Genomic DNA, 20,439 nt, shown 5'->3' with positions numbered 1-20,439 from the left:
CGTCATGGTTTCGACACCGGCCTATTATGTCTGCCTTTTTCTGTGTGGAGGGGAGACAACGCATACGCCTGCACACACACAACGACATGCTTGCGCTCACAGCTTTAGGGTCGGAGGAGGCTGGGTGACGGAGCAGAGGGAAAGGGATCAATCCAACTGAAATCTGACTATAAGTATCGATGTATCGCTCATAAAATAAAAAATAAAAAACACTGCTGGAACAACTGAGGGGACAATATTTCTACAATTGACTTATTTGATGACCTGAAGCTTCTTAATAAGCTCTCTCCGTGGCTCCTAACATGTCTCACATAAAAAGCAAGACAGAACATGAATTAAAATGTTCAGCGTTTTAAGAGCCGGAGCTGATTGTTTATTTTGCGTCTTCACAGACTCAAACTATTATTATTATTATTTTTGTTTTAAATCCCGGCAGCATCCCTTTCTGTCGTTTCTGTTTTCTTGCTTTCTCTCTTCTCTTCTTTGATGGAATCTGTTTGTGATTTGCAGAAGCGAATCACAAGGAAGACACAGAAAAGCACAACAGCATTCTCGGCATTGAGCTATACAACTCATACAAAAGAAAAGGGCTCCATTGAAAAAAATACATTTATCGACGTTCCAACCGAGACAGCAGCAGAGTCCCGTCCGTAACCCGAGAAGACAACCTTGTTATTTTCAATAAACCTATTATAGAAGCTTCTTATGAAAGGCGTATGGGGGAGGGGGGGCAGTTGGTTAGGTGCCTCTCAGCTTTGGCTTAGAGGATGCACGATTGAAAACGATGCCAATATCTACACCAGGGGGATGTATTAAATGGCAAGCCTAATTTAATATTGCAACATTGAGAGACCCGCTAAGGCACTTCCTGTGTCTAAAGGCCGTCCAGGAATGGAGCGTCGGGGGAACTGCAGAGTAAGGGGTTTTTGGGATGCATTAGAGAGGAAGGGAAATTATTTTGTGGTCGCGCGTTTACAAAGTGAGGGATGGGGCACGGCATGCTGATTCAAAAACTGTGTGTTGGTATGTTTGCATCTGATGCATTGCCACGCCTTATGATGTTTGTGTGTTTCCCGTTATGTTTATTGCATTCACTAACTCCGACACCGTCATCGCATCACGACCAAGTCCCCCCCCATATATAGAAAAGGCAAAGTCCCGCCCCTTCCTGTGGACCATCATGGGACTTTATCTTGGGAAAAAAATATGTAGACCAATCATTTTTTTTAATTGCGCCATGAATTACACATGCGACGTTTGTGGATTTAAAAGATAATTTTGCACATCAACAAAGTTGCGTTTTTGTCGTAAAACTGTTGAAGTACAGGACTTTGAAAATACGCAATTGGGAAGACACGGTTCGACATGTAGTCGCTCAAACGACGGGTCTCGCTCATTCTTTCAGCTTCCCCGCTAATAAAGAAAGTCATCAGGTAAGATAATATTCGCTTGGAACATATTCAAGTTACCTTGCTAGCTAGCAAGCCAAGCTAACGGCCGTGTTGGCGTTGATGATGTGCATTGACTAAGACGAGAGATGTTGTTCACCAAACGGCTTCACACAAAACGGTCCTATGATAAAACTGTGACTTTTTGAACTTTCGAAAAATATCTTTTTAATTGACAAACAACATATGTTTAATTCATGGCACAATTTGACCTGAACCAAAAAAATATTTGTCTCTCGCTGATGACTACCGCAAATATATATTTTTCCAATATAAGCTCCCATTGTGGTAGCACAAGAAGGGGAGGGACCCAACGAGTGTGAAAATACACACGCACCTCACACATGCACGCATACACTCTCTCTCTCTCTCTCTCTCTATATATATACATACACAGTATATATATATATATATATATATATATATATATATATACACAGTTGTGGTCAAAAGTTTACATACACTTGTAAAGAACATAATGTCATGGCTCTCTTGAGTTTCCAGTTATTTCTACAACTCTGATTTTTCTCTGATAGAGTGATTGGAACAGATACTTCTTTGTCACGAAAAACATTCATGAAGTTTGGTTCTTTCATGACTTTATTATGGGTTAACAGAAAAAGTGATCAAATCTGCTGGGTCAAAAATATACATACAGCAGTGCTAATATTTGGTTACATGTCCCTTGGCCATTTTCACTTCAATTCGGCGCTTTTGGTAGCCATCCACAAGCTTCTGGCAAGCTTCTCGTTGAATCTTTGACCACTCCTCTTGACAGAATTGGTGCAGTTCAGTTAAATTTGATGGCTTTCTGACATGGACTTGTTTCTTCAGCATTGTCCACATGTTCTCAATGGGATTTTAAGTCAGGACTTTGGGAAGGCCATTCTAAAACCCTAATTCTAGCCTGATTTAGCCATTCCATTACCACTTTTGATGTGTGTTTGGGGTCATTGTCCTGTTGGAACACCCAACTGCGCCCAAGACCCAACCTTCGGGCTGATGATTTTAGGTTATCTTGAAGAATTTGAAGGTAATCCTCCTTCTTCATTATCCCATTTACTCTCTGTAAAGCACCAGTTCCATTGGCAGCAAAACAGCCCCACAGCATAATACTACCACCACCGTGCTTGACGGTAGGCATGGTGTTCTTGGGGTTAAAGGCCTCACCTTTTCTCCTCCAAACATATTGCTGGGCATTGTGGCCAAACAGCTCGATTTTTGTTTCGTCTGACCACAGAACTTTCCTCCAGAAGGTCTTATCTTTGTCCATGTGATCAGCAGCAAACTTCAGTTGAGCCTTAAGGTGCCGCTTTTGGAGCAAGGGCTTCCTTCTTGCACGGCAGCCTCTCAGTCCATGGAGATGCAAAACACGCTTGACTGTGGACACTGACACCTGTGTTCCAGCAGCTTCTAATTCTTGGCAGATCTGCTTTTTGGTGGTTCTCGGTTGACTCTTCACCCTCCTGACCAATTTTCTCTCAGCAGCAGGTGATAGCTTGCGTTTTCTTCCTGATCGTGGCAGTGACAAAACAGTGCCATGCACTTTACACTTACAAACAATTGTTTGCACTGTTGCTCTTGGGACCTGCAGCTGCTTTGAAATGGCTCCAAGTGACTTTCCTGACTTGTTCAAGTCAATGATTCGCTTTTTCAGATCCATGCTGAGCTCCTTTGACTTTCCCATTGTAGCGTTTGTGGGCGTTTGTATCCAATGAGCCCTATTTAAATGGCCTCAGAGAAGTCACCAGCTGTAGTCACTCATAATCACTCACAAGAAGTTAAGAGGCCATGCTATGAAGCTCATTTCATTGACACAACTTTCTAAGTCACCAAAATTGCTAATTCATGTTGCTGTATGTATATTTTTGACCCAGCAGATTTTGTCACTTTTTCTGTTAACCCATAATAAAGTCATGAAAGAACCAAACTTCATGAATGTTTTTTGTGACAAAGAAGTATCTGTTCCAATCACTCTATCAGAGAAAAATCAGAGTTGTAGAAATAACTGGAAACTCAAGAGAGCCATGACATTATGTTCTTTACAAGTGTATGTAAACTTTTGACCACAACTGTATATATACACACACACACAGTATATATATATTGTATATCCATTATATTGAAAAGAAGGCAGACATCACTACTGTAGATATCTCCAAAACTCACACCAAAACTGTCTAGATTGATCAATAGCACTACAGGGAAGAGGGAAAAATATGTATTTTTGATTTTGGGGTGAACTGTCCCTTTAAGCATGTGTTAACCACAGACCTTATTTCAGGCATCTAAAAAAAATTGGCTTCGAGACAAGGGAACCGAAGTGCAAAACTGATCATTTCATCATTCACAGGTTTTAGGATTATTTCCTGTAGCACTATATCCTCATGGTCAAATGAATGAAACCCCTTGAATCCACCTTATACATCAGGAGCCCCCCCCCCCCCCCCCCATGCCTTCTGAGGACAGAGCGCATCTAGTAATTTCAAATGTTTTGGTGCTTGCTTGTAAAGAGATTATTCATCCTCGCACACACATACACACACACACACACACACGTAGGCGTGCACAGGGACGGTCGCACACACCCAAACCAGCACTCACCTCCCGTAAACCTTTAAACCTCATCGGAGGTCAGTCTTCGCCTCGATCGTTACACACACAGAAAGCCCTCGTGCAATCAAGACTATCCATAAAGGGTGTTAAAAAAAAACACACACACACACACGTGTCATTTAATCCCAGGTGCCTTAGGGAGTCTGAGGGAAATGGGGAGGCGGAACACGATTCCTGAACACGAACAACAAGAAATGGGATTTGTGTTTGGACTCTCAGCCCCCCCCCCTTCTCCAGAGAGAAGGACAGGGGGAAACGAATACCAAGCGAGATGAAGGATGAACGAAGGGACAAAAGAGAAAGCTCGGCTCAGCAGCCTTATCCCGATTCTATTGGCAAAAACAAACAGAGCAGACAATCAAAGTCATTAATTACAAATCTACGGACAAACAGTGGTGAGGGCTAATCCCGGACGGGAGGGAGGAAAACAAAATTGGGATCGGAGATTGACTAATAGAATTAACGAGTGGCGGGAGCCATTTTGAGGCATCCATGCCCCGCTTTGGCCAATGTTGCCGGAGAGGTTGTGAGACGTGGGCCAAGGACCGGGAGCTCTGCCACGGCGGGGACAGCTGAGGTAAAGACTCCCACAGAGGACGCAGAGCAGAAACACTCTCCACTGTCTCACGTAACAAGTGGAAAATTAGAAATACAGAGTGTTAATCTGTGAAATGTTCCTAGAAATGTCCGCATTGGTACTCCAGCACTGATTGATAAGACACAACAGTGACTCAGACTGGATTCATATGAAAACAGGCTCTTTTTTAAAAAAAATTTACATTTACTATTCTTAACACCCAGAGGTGGGTAGCTCTTTCCAAGGGAAAATCCTCTGGCTCATGTAAGCGATATACATCTTCCTCCTTGAGCTGCTTGGCGACATGAGCAGTGAATTCACCCCAGTGAATAGGGTCAAAAATTTAACTTAAAGACATATCACCGTGAAAACTTACCAAGTTGATTACTTACAATGAGACAATTACTTTTTTGAATTGCAAGTTTAAATTTGCAAATTAGGCATTATTATAACAAATATCTGCTAGTTTTCATACATTTCCAGAACAATGGAAAGACAACAGTAGTAAAATGAACACCTAAATGTGTATTTTGGAGGGGTTTTTGTACTAGTCCTGAAAGAAGACATAAAGACAAAAAACAGCTCAAAATCTCAAAATTTGACCGGTGCAAAAAAAACAAAACACCGTTTTCACCTGTGGTGTCTCCACCCCCAAAAAAAATCCAAGGCAAATAGCTGTCAGTGATGTATGACTGACATGTAATCTCTGGGAAAATACCACAGCAGTGACCGCTTAGCGCCACAGATAAAAAGGAGAAGAAGAAAAAAAACAAAGATTTGGATGATTTCCAATTTCAGTGTATAAAGTTACATATTCTGTTGCTTGAAAAAAGAATTGGAGCAAACGCAGTCTGAGAGGCCTTTCTTTGGATCTGCCCGCTGCAGGACAAAAAGCAACCCGTGACAGCGGTTTCACAGACGTCGACGGGGCTCTACGGCTGCTTGGGACGGGACAGTGATTAAAGGAGTGGATAATGAGAAGTAATGCAAACACATGTCACACAGGCGCCGCTGTGTGTTGACGGGAGGAGATATGAGAAAGGGAGAGAGGAGAGAGAGAGAGAGAGAGAGAGAGAGAGAGAGAGAGAGAGAGAGAGAGAGAGGGCAAAGCAAAAAACTAAAAGGAGTTTAAAATGAATAAATTATCAAACAAATAAATAGCTGCAGAAGATGGAGAGGACGAAGAGGGCCACGGGAGGACGGCTGTAAACAGCAGCAAAGCCTCTGGCAGAGAGAAAGAAATGATGTGGAAGTCCTGCAGCCGTTGCCTCTAAACCCCCCCCCCCCCTGCAGATTAAACTGTGTGGTAGTAAGGATGGGGGGGCGAGCTGGGGGCGAGAGACACGTAGAAGGAGAGCAAGAGAGAGTGGGAGACAGAGCTGCTGAAAAAAAAAAAAAAGACTTTGTGGTCTGGCACCGTTTTTTTTTTGCGATGTCAAACCATCATGCGTGCCGGGGGAGAGATGTAGGAGACGGGGGAGAGAGAAAAGGGAGCGACGAGAGACAGGGAGAAGACAATAATTGAAGGAGGAGGACAAGCGAAGGGAAGACGAAGACGTTAAGTGCAACAGGGGGGAGGGAAGCGAGTGGGAAGAGGGGGGGGGGGACACTTCAGCTTTTGACGGTGGAGGGTTGAAGACGTTCAGCCTCGGATTGCATGTCCGCCTGCGTGTGTGTGTGTGTGTGTGTGTGTGTGTGTGTGTGTGTGAACGAGTTTGTGTAAGCGTGGTTGGAAAATGGAATTGTTGTGGTTGTGCCTGGCTCCCTCAGAGTGTCCCCCTCTGATTGGAACATGGGGGGGCGGATGAAGGGATCGCCCAACCACAAACTCTTTCTTTCTATTTATCTCACGCTCTCTGAATGTCCTCCATTTTTGTCTGTTCCTCATTACACACATACCCCATATCGTCTCTGAAAAAGCCCAACACACACACACACACACACACACACACACACACACACACACACACACACACACATAATAAATATGAAAATCTGATGCCATGTCTCTGTTATGGAATAGTAAACAGAGTGCTCGCTGCGTACTGCCATTACAACATTTTAGATAAAAAAAAAGAAATACAGATACAAAAGAAGAAGAAAGGACACGATGAAGCAGTTTTGAACTGAGAAAGAAAGACAGAGCGAAACAGGAAGATGAGAGATAAAAGGGAGCGACGGGAGACAAACGGGGAGGACGAGCGGAGAACAGACGAAGTGAGGGGAGTCTTAAGTTAAATTTTTAATACCTCGCCATATGCTCCTCTCCACAGGGGGAGGACGAGCGGAGAACAGACGAAGTGAGGGGAGTCTTAAGTTAAATTTTTAATACCTCGCCATATGCTCCTCTCCACAGGTGAAGACTTTTTTTTTTTTTTCTTTGTCATTAATTACCAATTCACAGCCTGTATGTGGGTGTGCGATCGCGTGACGGGTGGATGCAAGCGGAGAGAAAGCAAGAGAGGGACGAGGGAGGAAAAGAAAAAGTGACGATAAGCAAATGACAGAAATGGGTACTATCGATTCGGGGCGAGATGGTGGAGGGGTATGGGAAAGTGAGAGGGAAGGGAGAAAGGGGGGGGGGGAGAGACTCGGTGAGAACTGACGGACAGATGATAGGGGCGAGCCGGGATAGATTGGAAGCTGCCCCCTCCGACCGACAAGGAAAACCAATACCATTGCCTTTGCGCCTCCTCCGGCCCCATCTTTGCAATAAACACATCCTATCACAGCGCGGCTGGATGGAGGAGCCCACTCGCCCTCGACCAACCATAAGGCCGCCTCTCAAAAAATAGCCTCAATGAAAACCTGCACATGTACGGTTTTGAGTCTTAGACAAGTGGCCTTGAGTTGCAGTTGTGGCAGTGAATAGAAATAAAGAAAGAAAACGTAGGTGTGACTAGAGGAAAAAAGGAGCTTCTTTTTGATGGTGACGGGAAGAGTTGACCCCCTTAACGTCATTCCCTTTTTCTTCCGGCCCGGTCTGCGTGGGAACCAAAAGTTGCAGTCTCTATAAATACTCTATAACTCAAAAACATCCCCTGACCTTAACGTCCCCCTCTCCTAACCCCGACCCCAACCCCTCGGGGCAGCGACGTGGACCTTCACCACATATACGCAGCCGTACACACGCATTTGCAATCAGAAACACACACACACACACACACACACACACACACACACACACTCACTCACACACAGCTGGCTCTGCAGACACCCGGCATCCATCACATCTTGTGAAACTTAATCTCTCCGAGAGGAGGAACAGCTGCAGTGGCGCACACACACACACACACACACACACACACACACACACACACACACACACACACACACACACGCACACACACACTCTCTCACACTCACTCACTTTACATTAACACAGTGGAAGATCAGTCGGAGTAAAAGCACTTGTTCATCCACAGACTGGCATGTGACAAGGAACCTCTGACCTGAGAGCAGCAGGCTGCGCTCGTAGAGAAACAGGTTGCGGTCCACTTACCCGATGTGCCCGAATAACATTTACGGAGCGCAAGAATTGATCACTTAACATCATGCATTGGTATTATACAAAATAATTATAAGGTCAATCGATAGGCTGATATAGTTGCGATAGTTAGCGGGAAAAGGCCTCCAGACGATGAATCGGCCTGTTCCCCAGAACCCACATGTTCTAACCCTATCGCCAGAAAAATGCCCTGAAGGTTTCTGTCAAATGATTGAAAAAAAAAATGTAAATAAACATAGAAAATGTTATATTAAATCTGGGGTCTTTAACAACGATATATCTTATACTCAGGAGTTTATCGCACGCACACAGATGTATTTTCATCCCCCTCGTTATGCGTATGGGGCGCCAAAAAGGTGACGTGCGTCCTTCGGCCGCTATCGGAGCCCAGTTTAAGATGAAAGGTCCCGAGGGCTGCGATTAATCGGGTCTGTCAAACCTCTGAAATCATTTGACACATTTTTGCCAAGAACATCCACCCCAATCTTGATCTATTATGTCAATATGGATCAATAATTTGGTCATTAAATTAGCTGTTCCGGAGGAAAAAGCATGACGTGCGGCTCCCGCTGCGCAGGCTTTTCATAGCAACACTTTTAAGGTACTTAGCAGAGAAAACTGGAGCCATGAACTATCGAGAACATGTACACTTTCTCATATTTACACACACATCTATATATATATATATATATATATATATATATATATATATATATATATATATATATATATATACCATAATTGCTGTCAAAGTACTTGCATGATTGATTTGAAAGCCAGCGAGGTCTGTAATGCTGCCATAGACGGTGTGCAAGTGAGCAAGACTGCTGACTACTGTCAAACACATATACACATACACACATACACACACACACACACACACACACACACACACACACACACACACACACACACACACACACATACACATACACATTACAGTCATTGAACCGCAACGTGGCGAGAAATGTAAAAATGTCACAACCTGCATCCGATCCTGAGGTCTTGCAGGTGAAAGTGTCTCGTAAAGCACACCTGATAAATTGGGGGTGGCCCAAGAAAATCAATCAGAAATGTGTTTTTTTTCCCGATGACATGTCTCCAAGTGTGTCCAACTGGATTGGGCTCAGGCTGGCAGAGTTAAAAAATCCACCCCCAAATAATCCACTGTGGGCCTATTGGAGTCTAAAGTGTTCACGCAGATTTGCATAAATTCTCTTGCAAAAAACCCCAGGTTGAATCGACTGACAGCCATTAACGGAATCCCATCGCCTGCTTGTGTGCCACGGGTTCACCTTTGAGCATCCGGCATTCAGATGTGTGCCGGCGGTATCGGTTCAGTCGTGAGAAAATACCTCTGAGCATGTTCTGAAGGGGGGGGGGGGGGGGGCATCAAACCCAGTGGAAAAACCAAGCGGTTTACAGCCTTCCTTAATCTCTCATCAGCATTAAAAGAGGAAAAACTCATTTTCAAGAGCCGCCCTGCAGAACTGGATCAACCTCGCAGTCAGGGTGCAACAACCAGAACACAAAACTGCATATTTACTGTATGCTCACATCATCACCATGACACCACAGGAAATAAGAGATCAGCCTTGGGTGGCATGTTGTGCTTCGTGAGCTCCCATACAAATGATAACCATGGCACATAATAAGGATACACATTGATTGATTAAATAAAGGGGATCGATATAAACTCACTATCGGCTGCCCACGTTCATGCTCCCAAGTCTGAATATTACAGAAAGCATCTGCGTGCCATATTTGACAAAAACTAAAACAAAAGGGGGGCTGGCTGGCGACCACCTGAAACACCAATAAAACAACTGTTCATGCTGGGGAGGGAGGATAAGGCGTGTGTCAGGCTCGCAGTCATATGTGTTTGACACACACACGCGCGCGCGCGCGCACGCACTCATGAAGCGCATAAGCGCTTTTGCGCTGGCATACATGATAAGTTCTTCCGTGCACGTCCACAATAACCCAAACAACTACACACAGAGAGAAAAAACCGACGGGAGACGGAGCTCACCATATCCAGCATCCCGCCCGGCGCCGTCCGTCCGTCGGGAGAGAGAATTTAAAAAATATATAAAACTCGCAATAGATTCTGAATAGATTCGAGCTCTCCGTCCGTCGTCCGCCCGTGTTACATCCACCGTGGCTGCAGCCGCTCTGCCCGAATAATCCAGCGCCGTGCGTCTCTCTCTCTCTCTGTCTCGCGCGCGCTCTCTCTCTCTCCCTCTCTCGCTCTCGCTCCAATAATTTCCTACCCGGTGAGGAGGCTCAACGACTCGGTAAGGTAGCTGTTAAATCCCCCCCTCCTTTCCGCGCGGTGTGGTGGCTGGAGCGAAGTTGGGGCAGATTTAAAGACGCAGACGCCACGCGTAATAATCCCTGCGACGGGGTTTTTTTTTTTTTTTGGGGGGGGGGGGGGGGGGCATAATGTAGTGTGGAGCGATGTGGAAGTCGTTTTTGTTCCACAGCATCACTCCCTCGCCCGGTAAAAAGAGGAAATTGTCCCGGAGGACGATGTGGAGACGAGGTGGATGGATCAATGAGGAGTAGAATGTCAATCTTAAAGCATTTGGTCACATTTTATATTCATTTTTTAAATACATATTTTATGAAATCAACACAACAAAAAAAGCAACGTGTGTTTAAATAATATTCTATGAATAATTTAAGACACTCTACTTTTATCCAAACAAACTGAACATTTTCTCCATGATTTTGTTTCAAATTTAAACTCAAATCTAATTCAACATTTTTTTTTTCCATTTCTGATTTTCCTTAGGACTCTTTGGGTGGAGTACTGTTTGATTTTGGAGATTAGGAAAAGGGTCAATCGCAGGCACAGATTATCCGTTATCTCCAGTGAGGAGCAGCTCTTTGATTAACTCACACATTGCATGTCATCCAGGCCAACCGTTTCCAAACTGTGGTCAGCAGTTTGACTCATATTTATTGCAGAATTGATGTGAGAACTATGAGGCGGTTTGAATCTGAAAGGTCTTCTCGTCAACTGCAGCGCAGACAGTTGTGTGATGATTCTATAATTGAATCGAAAATCTTCCCCAGATTGGACTGCTTGGATGTGAGTCATATAGCTCTCTGTATAGCGTATTTGTACTGCAAACCTGAGTGTAGCTCTACTTTTTTTTTTATTTGAAAAGTGATGCATCGTGAAATCTTTGAGAAGAGTGGGTGATAAATAAAGGTAGTTTTAACAAATGAGTACTCGCCGAATTAAGTTGTGCGTGAGGTGCAAGGACAATATGGGGGGGTACGGCATTTTTCAGATTATGTCATCAAGCTGCTGCAGATCTGATGAATGTGGTGTGTAAAGAAAAGAAAAAAACTTTTAAGAGTGTCAGGACCGTCTGTGTGCTGACAAAGAAGACAGGAAGTCAGCAAAAGAGGGAGAAAATGGGGAGAGCATAAGCTTTAACACCAATTTTCAGTCTTGCACCACACACACACACACACACACACACACACACTCACACTCACAGATTTATCTGGGTGTGCTGACCCAGAACACTGAACACAATCAAGTGGTGCAGCAGATTTCCCATCAGCGCAATGTAAATGAGAAACTCCTCAGCTCAGTGGGTCCAAGGAAAAAACACAACCTCAGGACACAGATGCAAGCACTCACACTCACACACACACACACACACACACACACTGGAGACAGATGTGCGTGCCCACACGTACACACACACACTGGATTTGTGTACGTGCTCACAGCGACACACACACACACACACAGATACCAAAAAGATAATGAGTCAGCACGTAAGAGATAAGGGATTTGCTTATCGAGTTAACTTCACTGGCTAAAATAGAATCTGGGGGCTGTATTTGATGGGCCCCATGACACAATATCGCCCTGCACACACACACACACACACACACACACACACACAGACACACGCACGTGGCTGCACTCTCTCGCCGTCGACACGCATTCTGCACTTGCAGCTCTCGATTAAATATTCAAGTTATCCACTGACAAACATGTATGGATATATGGGTTCAATATTCAGAGCGTGCATATGCATGGGTGCTCCCTGTATGTGAAGACACACGGCCGTCCACACACACACACACACACACACACACACACACACATCCCTGCAGGCATACTGCACTGTGCTGTCAACCTACTCATTGATCAGTTTTCCATGTTGTTGTTGTTGTTTTAAGTCATGCATGAACTCTGCCTTTCCTCACCACACTAACCAAGCTTTACACATCGTGTGCTCCGAGCCAGCCCAAACTGGCTACACTTTCTTATAAGACATAGTTTATAGGCTAAATAAAATACTCCAAGGTGTAGCATGGGGAAGTTTGTACATGCTTTTCATAGAAAACGTCCTGCTCACATATCAGATCGCCAGCAATATGAGGGCTTTGAATGCTCCAATGGTTTTTAAGAAATAGGCTAAGTGGGACTGATGAGAAATATAAAACATGTTCAGCATGTCTTTGTTTTTCAGCCTGGAGGATGGTGGAAACAGGAATTTATTTTGCACCTTTAAACTGCACGGTAGGTCGACGTCATCTCGGCATAACTGTGTGATTTTGGAGTTTAGAAAATCTTGCCTCAGTTGCCGCAGTGAGAGGATCTCAAAGATGCTCCCTTAGACATACAACACAGGGAGCAGTTTTCTCATTGTAATGGTTCAAAATGATTATAGGCTGGGTGACCTGTGACCTCGACTTTGTCCTGATGACGGCACTAGAGGGAGAGTTGGACATTTCATAGTTATGGTACAATAAGGGCTTGTGCCGGAACGGACAAAAACTTTGTCGGAACATTGGGCCGATGGGACACACTGGATAAATTGTATTTACTGTAAGACTTGGACCGACCACTGACAAAATGACAGGGGACCTCTTCTACAGCAGATATTTCTCAACTAATCATAACAGGAAAAAAAACACAAGTACCTCCAATTACTGTAATGATGGCTCCATTCCATTTAGGTGTGCCAGTAGCTCATGACAGTGAGTTCAGCTCGCTCAATGCTGGTGCCCTGAAACTGGAAACGCTTACACTACTGTAAACGAATAGCAGCCATCGTTGATTTCCTTTCTTTACACACTGGAGGGGGGGGGCTTTGTTTTTTTGTCATGAGTACTTTCACACGGAATGTGAATATTATGCGGCAAAAAAAGAACAAGGTAGATTTTCTGAGCTTTAACACCGCGAATAAAGGCGTCAACCAATCACGTTGTGCCGAATTTATATAGTGGCCAAAAGGTGGAATTACAATTTCCTGGTTCGTCACGTAATGCCTTTGGGCCTAAAAATACTTTTTCCCATAGACTTACATTGGGAGAGAGACGTCTGTAACTTAATACATTTCTTTTCTTTTCTTTTGAGATAAATCAACTTCTCAGTAGCTCGGCAGCCAAACGTTTTCTGCTTCACGCACCACTGAGCAACTTTCATAGAAACGAACAGGCGCAGCCTCCAACGCTGTATCCACTTCTCTTTATACGTCCATGATGTCAACGTGGAGGTTCCGAATTCCAAACACGGACGGCAAATTTTATAGCGCTTTTCAACCTTGACGAAGGCAGACCAGATCCTCCTCCTTCCATTCTAACCTTTCACAATAAAAGCCCAGGACCTATAATATTCGCAGTTGAGATCTTTGCTTTTTCGTTTCGCATTTTATTCGTTGTTGAGCGAAGGCCATTATAACTGTTTGCAAAGTCAAATATATCTGCCATGAGAAAGAAAATACTTTATTTACATGTGATCACAGTACACTGGTAAATGTGTATCCGATCAGTGCAGAATGATTGCTATTTCTATGCTATTTACCAATGAAACAGACTTCATTGATGAAAAGAGAGCATCTTCATACCAAATCTCATTTAAAGTGTCAAAGTATTTTATTTTAGGGTAATACTTGACTTGAGTTGTATTCAAGCATTACGCATGCTTTTACAAATTTATTTTTGAAAAAAGTGCAGAATTATTTTCATAACCACTTTCTATTTTTTGCTTCCTAAGATAAATGGCTAAATTCGTCTCTCCTTTTTTTATTTATTGTTTTGACATTAAAAAAAGAACAGCATTGCAAACTAAAACAGAACAAGAGACAAGCGTGTTCATAATGGACGTGCGTCAGAGACTGTTGGGTTTACACAAAAGAATTCACTGCAACAAAACACTGTGCGTCATGCACCATGTAGATGCGATTAGACGCTGAACAGGAAATTGATCGGCAACAATTTTAAAAGTTGGTGAATCATTTAAGCCATTTAAAAAAAAAAAATGCAAAAAAAATTTAACTAAAGTTATTTTTATCTTCTATAAAGGTAAAATAAATACTTCAGCTGAGAACTTTGGGAAAACACGATGACTGTGTTTTTTGACATTTTATAGGCCGAACAATTTGTCGATGAAACAGCAGACTAACTAATAATGAAAATAATCTTTACCTACACCCTTACATGAGTCTCTCTATATATATGGAGTATTAAAATCCTACAGTGCGATAGGCAAACAGGGTTAACAAGTGGTGGGCAACAATCTGGCAAACAGCTCGTTTCGTCACCTTCAAAGTTCAGCTCGTGACTTATGAGAGGGGGAGCAGAGCGGCGGCCCATTAAAGCCATGACATTTCAATAATTGCCTCTAATCTCAGCATCATAGAGAGCCACAGTGCCTCCTGCGCAGACACACACACACACCTTAATCACTGATGCTTCATGATTAAGCATCCTCTCCCACTGACGCTTGACCCCACCCCTCACACATACACTAAATGTACACAGAAAAACACTTCTCCGTCCTCGAAGATTGATGGCTTTATGATAGACACACACACCCTTTTCTCTTAGTGGATATGGAAAACAGTGCTTTGGCTGCACACACACACACACAGACACACACACACACACACACACACACACACACACACACACACACACACACACACACGCACACACGTGCGCACGCTCAAGACATCATTATCCCTTTCCTTCCCTTTAGGCACCGACTTGGCTTTTGCCGGTTCTCCAGTCATTTGTTTGCTGCCCCGGACAGGTGAGTGCTGCGGCGGGCTGCAAATCATCAGTGTGGCTTAGGCTGCTGTTGAGAGAGGGCACCTTCTCCTGTTGCACCTGGACCATTATGACCATAATTTCAGGGAGACACCAATGCAGCTAACAAGGAGAGCGCAAGCAGTCGGCAAAGGCCGCCAGGGGAAAGAGGCCGCCGGTTGGTTTATTATTCCAATACGAGAGCTATTTATTTTGTCAAACATCTGGATTACACGAGGATGAACACGGATAATATTTTTTTTCAAGCCCAGATTCGCCCCACACCTCACCTTCCTTCAGATTTCTATGCTATTCAGGTGTTAAAAGGCAGTGATTGAGTTTGTTTTGACTCATGTTGATTTGGCCCTGACAATAGGGATCCTCCTCTGGCTTAGCCGCGATACAAAATAAAAGTCATTCTGGAGCTCTTTAGAACCGTAAAAAATAAAAGATCAATTTGGAGGAAAATGTGTTTTTATCTACATAAAAAAAATTGCTCGAATTGATTTTCACAAACACAATACGGATGAGTTCAGCCGGGCTGATGTAGGCTCAGAATGTTAAGCAGCATTACAAAGAAATAGTCATGCTGCGATATGCACTTTAATCATGCACTGGAGACAGATCTGCTGTGCTGCACACACACAGAGCGGGTGTGTGTGTGTGTGTGTGTGTGTGTGTGTGTGTGTGTGTGTGTGTGTGTGTGTGTGTGTGTGTGTGTGTGTGCGCAAGTAAGAAAAGGGTGTAAATGAGGGAATGACAGAAGGAAAAAATAATAAAGAACATAAGAACAAGCAGCCGAGCAGCCCTAAAGAAGCTTTTATGGAACACTAAGAAGGGAATATAGAGTGATGAACATCCAGCCTGCTCTTTTCACATCGAGGAAATTGCATTTGGGAATATTGAGCTGACTAGTGTGATGAAGCACACAACTCCTCCTCCACACATGCACGTTTCTTTTTATATGGTGGCGCTTATCAGCAAGATCATATTTACAGAGTCTCAGCTGCGCGCATGCAGCACACACACACACAGACAGGATCTCATTTGGTCTGCGTGCACAGGGGTTGGATGAGCACTATTGAAAGAGCGGAAATGAGAGTCGGTGCAAACAGAGAGGGAGAGAAAAGAATGAAAAAAACAGCGAGAGAAGAGGAAGTGGCGGAGAAAGAGAAAGAACGGGAGCACAGGATAAATGAGTGAACGATAAAAGGGAAGGAATGAAAAGAGAGTTAACCAGAGGGAGACATCCTCCACTCGTACCATGGCTGTTATTTAAAAAAAGGCTGTTGCTGACGTGGCTACAGTTCATCCCAGCGTGAAAGAACACATCCGAATTATTTGCCAAAAGAAAAAAAAAATTGTTTTTAAATGAGAGCAGCCGGGAGTCAACAGGTTCCGCACAAATGGCGAGCGGACAGACCATTAACAGGGGGGAGCTGCTGACTCCGTCGAAATGAGTGACGAATGGCAAGCTAAGCAGCTATCACATTAGTGGAGAACAGCGAGGCTGCATTGTGTGAGGGCTGTGGATCCTGAGAAACGTAAAACCCAGAAGCACTGAGTGGTCATTTGTCTCGAAACAAGGAGATTTGACTTGAGGTTCTTCTTGTGTGCAAGCCGTAATCCGCCAGTGTGTACGTGTAGAGATGTTTTGTTTAAAAGTATACACACATAATGATTCAGTAAAAATGTTGGCTATTCATAATCTACTTGCCCACACACACACACACACACACACACACACTCAAACATGCACAGATGCACACGGTGCAGTCGAACGGCTTATTATTTATGTTTACATAGATTGCAACAATGACAGGGATATAAACTACAAAGAGAGCTGTCAGTTACATTCTCCGCGCGCTCGACTGGCAATTACTTCTATACACGCGGAGCAAAAAAAAAAAAAGGCAGACGACGCGATGAAACACAATCGGCGTGTCAGACATTTGGATGCTCACACACACACGCACACACAAACACACACGGGTCACAGAGAAGTGGCTGTCACTGTGATTGGTTCCTGCTGCCGAAGGGCGAAACCCGCAATAGCCAATTATCTGTCATTATACACCACAGCAGCTCTTGCGGTCTGGATGCCTCCGCGCGCGCGTGTGTGTGTGTCTGTGTGTGTACATCTGTGTGTGTGTGTGTGTCATAGTGGGAGAGATTGGCAAATTGCTGGTTATACATTTCAGCAGGCTGAAAGAAAAGAAGAGAAATATAGAGGAGGAGGAGGAGGGTGAGAGGGGAGAGCTTTTTGAGGAGAATGGGCAAAAAAAAAAAAAAAATGCAGAGTGAATATAAAATGAAGCGAAGTAGAAGAGATTGATGATCGTATCTGACAGATGTATCGACGATGGGGATCGCGAGGAGCCACAGACCTCCAGTGAGCTGTGCACTGATGACAGACGGTCCGGGGGCCGAGATGTGGCCCGATGCAGCGGGGCCAAAGAGTGGACGGGCCACAGATCAAGGCGCTCGGTCAGCGCGCGACGGCATCAGTTAGCGTTTCATCTGGCAAGCCTGGAGCACACAGTGTACACGTATACCACTCTCGGCGACTGGGCAATTTGTTCAAATTAACAAAAAAGGTGACCCGTTCCCTCTCATTTTCTCCTACAGTGGGTGTGCGTGTATGGGCTTCACCGCATTCAGCTCTTTTTACGATATGGGTTACGGTTAGTTAGAAAGTCTTCCAGCCGTTATGGTATGCTAATCCGACCACGGTGTTGGCGGAAAGCTCCTATGACAATTAGTGGTGGGTGTTTAACTATATTTCAGTCAAAGCTACAGATTTAATTTGTTTTTGGGTGAGCAGAGTTTGAAAAGTGAGTAGTGAAGAAGGAAAAAAGATGGCAGTCAATACAATATCAGGCCTTAAAGGTTCTACGGCAGTCAGAACCACAAGAGCAAGCATCAGGTTGTAGGCCTACATCTTGGCTATTATTTTGTTGGTTAGAATGTGGGTTTTTACAGTAGAGTTATTTTTGTGAAATTAATGTATTCAGCTTGGTAATAAGCTATTTATTAGATCTGCAGTGACCTAAATCCATATTAGCTTACTAGCTATCCTGCTAACGCCAGCTACCTTAAACATGGTGATGGCTAGAAAGAATCCGTCCTGTGTAAAACTTGTGTTTGCTTATTTTAATCCAGTGTGTAATTCGCTTTACATTAAGGTCACAATAATGTAAGGAAGTCATGAGTCAAGTTCAAAATTAAAGATGATTTTTTTTTTACTATCTTAAAGTTACTACGAGGCACTTTGACGGTCCCTGTGAACAAAAGCGGTACCAGAGTCCCTTTAGAAAACATCTGATTTTAGTGAAGCAGAGTCCGGTAGTCTGCCCCGCTCAGTCCTGGTACTCCCGTGCCTCCTTTCCCTCCAGCAGGCTCAGTAATTCTGTCTGGGCCTCCAGCAGCATGGTGCTGGGTTGGCTCCTAGGGGGGGCCGGCGGAGCAGGGAGGCGAAGCTCTGCTCCTGGCCGGAGGAGGAGACGCTGCTGCCTAGGCGTGGAGTTCTCCTCCTCCCGCCGAATTGTGAGAAAGCCGGATCTGAATTTTTACCTTTTGTTGCATCATCATGTCATGATTTTACTTTGGCAGTACATAGGTTTATGACTAAACACCAGGCGGAATCCCCTAACCCCTAATTCTGAAAAATTAAGACAATGCAGAAGTGTCTTCAACTTGCATTCTCTCTCATGGCCATCAGGGGGCGACCCCTTTGGTTGCAAAAAGAAGTGTGATTGAATAGAAGCCTATGAGAAAAAGACCCTACTCCTCACTTAAATTATTACCTCAGTAAACATTGTGAACATGAGTTTATGCTCTAAATTTCTAGTTTCTTCAATACAACATGGTGTTCATTTAGTAAATGATGGTCCCATTTAGAGTAAAATAAACTATAAAGCAAAGAATGCTTTAGGGCGGGGCTTTGATTGTGGCATTGATTGACAGGTCGCTACCACAACAATGGTTGTTTGGTTTTTGTCCGCATTTTCATCTTAGAACTTGAACCCATTCACAGTGTGTTTTCAGTTCACGAAAGTTAATTGTAACACTTTGGTTGTGTTATTCAGCGTTTGGTTGTATTTAGCTCCACCGACTTGTGTCACTTCTATTCGAGGCTTCAAAACCATAGTTGAGAAACCAAACAGTGACTACGTCCACTTCGTATACACAGTCCATGCTTAAAACCTGCAAAACTAGCCTCAGCTGTACTTAATGTTTCTTGTTAGCGAATTAGCATGCTAACACACCAAGCTAAGACAGTGAGCATGGTAAACATTACACCTGCTCAACATAACAGCAGTAACGTAACAGTTAGCGTCATCATTGAGACCATGTTAGCATGCAAGCGTTAGCCAATGTCACGCTCACAATTTTACACCTTATGGCAGTTCTCTCTGTGGGTCATTCAGTAGAAAGTTAATTATTCATGAACATTTAAAAAAAAAACAACGTTATGATCCAGAAATGGAATCTTGGGAGCTTTCAGTTCCCACCATTCCAGTTCAATAATTGATTGCTAAATCTTATTTGCCGCGCCATTGGGTTGTCTTTCTATTTAAGCTTGAATGGTGCTCAAATCATAACGCATGAACCTATGTCATCATACCATCCACCTCAGAGTAAATCCATCTTGCCGTACACATCCAGCATGTGTGTGTGTGTTTATGAAGTATAACACTGATCTGTCTCTGCCTGTTTTACAGCTATGCTTCCATAATCCCCATCCTAATCCACAGCTTGTGTGTGTGTGTGTGTGTGTGTGTGTGTGTGTGTGTGTGTATATCTGTGTGTGCGCGTGTGTTTGTGTGAGTTTCCTCTTTATGTCTGCGAGGCATGGTATTTAAGCTTTTGGCTTTCAGAGGGCCTCTCTTTCCCACGCCTTCTGCACTATATGTAATACCATAGATAGCCCTCTAGTCATCCACTTCTCTCCATCGAACCACTCAACACAATGGCCTGGACAGAATCACTCTGCACTCCGCTGTCAATATCTCCATTACCGTTTCAGTCAACAGAATAAACACTGCGAAAATTGAATGGTTATGGGTAGTATTACGTTTAAATGAGCTGATGAAATGGGTGCAGCAGTGACAGGAGGGAGGGCAGAGTGGTTGAGATGGAGAGAGGTGATTGTGTTAGTGCAACGAAAGGACAAAAGCGCAGAACAGCAAATCAAAGTTCCTTTTTTCCCCCTCTTTGTC

At 43.9% G+C, this 20,439-nt stretch overlaps 1 protein-coding gene across 11 annotated transcripts in view; it reads right to left on the bottom strand.

The window, feature by feature from the left end:
• Nucleotides 1-20,439, bottom strand: part of LOC137885369 (receptor-type tyrosine-protein phosphatase delta-like) — a 160,400-nt gene that overhangs the window by 87,591 nt on the left and 52,370 nt on the right. Inside the window, exon 1 of one of the 11 annotated variants that reach the window (XM_068727597.1) lies at nucleotides 10,182-10,358. The exons of the other annotated variants lie outside the window; for them this stretch is intronic. The gene's annotated coding sequence lies outside the window, so the exon portion shown is untranslated. Of the gene's footprint in view, nucleotides 1-10,181; nucleotides 10,359-20,439 lie in introns of those variants that run through there. 11 annotated transcript variants of the gene reach the window in all.

Source organism: Cebidichthys violaceus, unplaced genomic scaffold (assembly GCF_023349555.1).
Source record: "Cebidichthys violaceus isolate CVI_PGR_0920_01 unplaced genomic scaffold, fCebVio1.0.p SCAF_4, whole genome shotgun sequence".
NCBI lineage: Eukaryota > Metazoa > Chordata > Actinopteri > Perciformes > Stichaeidae > Cebidichthys > Cebidichthys violaceus.
Note: the sequence above shows the minus strand (reverse complement) of the source record. Positions and strands in the feature narration are given on the sequence as shown.